Source organism: Cryptomeria japonica, chromosome 8 (assembly GCF_030272615.1).
Source record: "Cryptomeria japonica chromosome 8, Sugi_1.0, whole genome shotgun sequence".
Taxonomy (NCBI): domain Eukaryota; kingdom Viridiplantae; phylum Streptophyta; class Pinopsida; order Cupressales; family Cupressaceae; genus Cryptomeria; species Cryptomeria japonica.
Genome location: NC_081412.1, coordinates 154349561 through 154353321, shown reverse-complemented (window position 1 = coordinate 154353321; position 3761 = coordinate 154349561).

Below are 3761 nucleotides of genomic sequence, written 5' to 3'. Positions count from 1 at the left end.
GACCTCAAAATATCGATACCAACTGTTGAAGCTAACACTGATACCAATTGTATCTCTTCCAATACCAAATGCATGTTCTCTTGTGCAGGTAACTGTCCCTCTTTGCAGACAACTCTCTTGGTGGTCCGGTTGTGATTTTAAATGAATAGGCATGGAAATACCTCACAATTCGGATACCTCCAAAGATACAATCACACCGGTACAACCATAGACACTTGCACACCTTATGTGTCCAGCAAATCTAATACAGGTTAGAAATCATGGTTGTCAAATCCCCCTGAGTCATGCATCTTAGGTCCTTATTGTTGGTCAGGTCTAAAACCAAAGCCAAACTACCCCTTAAACTGATTGAGTTGTGCATATGTGATCAATCTAATGATCTATCAACTCCATTATATCTACCACAACAAATGACATGATCCTAGATGTACACAATGCCATACAATATCATTATCATGCCATAAATCAAACTAGTTAGCCCTGAAAGGATGCATGCATACATAGTCAACAATCAGGTTAACATATGTCATTCAGGTCATCATTAGCACCACCTAAGACAAAAAATCCTCATTCCATGCTACCGGGTCTAATGCAATTATCCCGAACCTTATTGTCTTACATAACTTGCAAGTACCTATTAGTATACATATCGGTAACATACTGCTCATACCGGTTTCCTGCACCGGCCTATCATCACTACCAAGGCACCTACCTGTAACTCCTGTCTTCTTGTGTCAATTTGCATATGATCCCAATGGAAAATTTTCCAGTCATTGACACATGCAGTAGTGATCCATCTTTCATCTGTAGGTGTGTAGACAAGGCAACCACTACACACACTTATCTTCTCATTTCCTTCCTTCATACTAGCAATAGCATGTTCCTCCATATGTTGTATTTCACTGAGGGGGTGAATGATATGGTCAATGTACTACTCCCCCTAAGGTCCTGCATCTCCTTTAAGTCTTAGGAGATATCACATGTTCTTTGAATGCACAATGTCGTTCCATGGTTGCATCTTCTTGCTTCTTCCTCCATACCTTCTTGGTCTCATTCTTTTTCCCATTTTCAGTCTTGGGAGTAGGTGTTACCTTCTTTTTCTGATTGGTCCTTGCTCTACCAGATTCTATATCAAGACTAGAAATATTGTTGTAGAAGCAAACAACATCCATGCCACAAGCATGATTGGGGGACCTTCTGTCAAATTGGTTAGACCATCTTCTTTTGGTCATGCCATTGTAACCTACTTCCGGAACCGGTGGACCACTTGATCTTGTAGGAACAAAACCTCTTCTACTTTTATGCCATGTAGTGTTTTGTCTCTCATATGCTCTATATCCATTTCCATGTTGAGCATAGCTGCTACACCGGTTGTCATGTGGTTGCAAGTTCATCCTTCTATAGTTATGACTTTTATAGCCAAAGCCATTACTTCTCCAATAGATGACATTATTGTTTCTAGGAAGAACATACTGTCTATTCCTAGACTTAATTCTGCATTCACATTCTCTAAGGTCATATTCTTTGCATGTAAAATAATAACTGGAGAAAGGAAGCTTGTGACCAACAAATTTGTTTTTCCAAGCATGAGGGGATCTTATCGGTTTAGAATCTCCATTTCTTCTTATCCCGGGATGGATCTTGGATTTTCCACGCTCTGCAACTCTTCTATCCGATCTCTTCTTTTCCCACACTTTATTTGTCTTGTGAGCAGTAGAATTTCCTTGTCTTCTATCGGTAGGGGTCTTCTCCACTGTCTCCTTTTGTTCTTGCTTCCGGTGAAGATGCCTTCTCCCTTCTTCCCTTTTCCTTTGGGACCTGTATTGTTCCTCCTCCTTGCAGCATCGGTCTTCATCCTTTGCTTCATGTCTTCACTGGTTGTGGTTAGATCAACCTTCTTCTGGGGAGCATCTCTAAGTGTGAAGGTCTGACCCTTGTTATTTCCATTTGAGGAGACAAACAAAATGCCATTGTGGGGGACATTCTTACTAGTGGAGCATTCACCGGAACCACTTCCTAATCCATCGGTATCCTTGGCATGCTTTTGATTTTTCAACATTTTTTCCAAGGCATCACTACTGCCATCAAACCAGATTCTCACCTTGAGCTCATACTGACATTTCTCAAGGGCATTTCGGAGAACCTCCATTTCTCCTTTTAGCTGCTGATACTCTTTATCCTTGGCCTCTAGCTCATACTATATATCTTTACACTGACACTCCTTGGAGTCTTCTTTTTTATTCTTTAACTCTAAGATACATTTCTTAGATTCTTTAAGGCATCTGATCAACCGATTCTGATCCACAACTACAACATTCTTGAATAACTTGTATTCATTCCTCACTCTACTAAGTTATTCGAGTACACTTACAATTTCCCCTTCAAGATCAACTTTCGCTTCATCTTCTTCTTCACCTTCACTATCACTCCCAAACACATCTCGCTGGTGGGAATGACTTGCATGATCATTCTCAAATGTGTGCCTCTCATCTTCTGATTCTTGAGCCATGAAGAGGTGGGTTCCTTCTTCATCATTGTTGTGGCTGCTAACAAATTTTCCTTTATCATCTATAAATACATGAGATGCATTTCTCATCTTGTCTTTACCAACCGGTTTTGTAGTGGTAGGTTCATTTCCATAGAGATTATTCAATCACTATCCCATAAGCTTTTTGCTGATCTATATCTGTCCACCTATGAGGAAACATCATCTGATAACCCACAGAGTATATCCTTCATTGCTATATCATTGCACCGATTTCTTCTTTCTACATCTGAATCGGTTGAAGGACTGACTTTACTAGGACAAACATTTACAACCGACATCCACACATCAAACCCTAAAGAGGATAGGTAGACTTCCATCCTGTTGGCATATGCACACTCCAGTGAGACATTGTATGTGATTGAAGGTTTTGTCATTTATGGAAACCTTGCAATCCTATGGCACCGGCAAGACATTATATCAGCAAAGCATTACACTAGCAAGATAGTGCACCGACATCAACAGATCACACTCTACACCGACACCAACACAGAAGAAAACAAGTATACTAGCACAAAGGTCGACACGATTTTTGTTATACAATATTTTTTTTATTATTGTAAGCCAACTTGGCAAATTGTAAAATGACTCTTATATATAAAGGAGATCATTGTAGACATTTGAATAAGAGAAGTAGGAGCATTAAGGAAAATATTAGGCAGACCTAATGTGCGAAATATAGGTCAAAGGGTATATGTAAAGAACAGCGCAGGAACCGGTACTGAATCTAGCATTGAAGATGCTATTGTAAAGTAGTACAAGTTATTGGATTAGTATAATCCTTATTTGTAAGTCAGTGTAACTTCCCATTGAGCTATGAGCTCTAGGCAGTTGGCCTTCCTGCATGTGCAGGCCCCTATTGTAAGTAATATTCTCTTATTGGCCAGTGAGTGAATATTGTGGGTCACAAATCCCATCGAGGTTTTTCCCACATCGGGTTTCCTCATTAACATCTTGTGTTATGGTGTACTTTTCATGTGGATGTTCTTGATTCTGTTTATTGCATCCTTTCTTGCATACCGATACACTACTATATTATGTTCTGCATGTTTTAACTTAAGAAATTTCTATTACCGATCAGATACTGATTCACCCCCCCCTCTCAGTATCTGTGGGACCCCTAACAATTGGTATCAGAGTCTGGTCCTCTATTTTCAGAAGCCTAACAACTTGAGGAAGATCTTGACACCGGTAAAGATGGAAAATTTGATGAAGC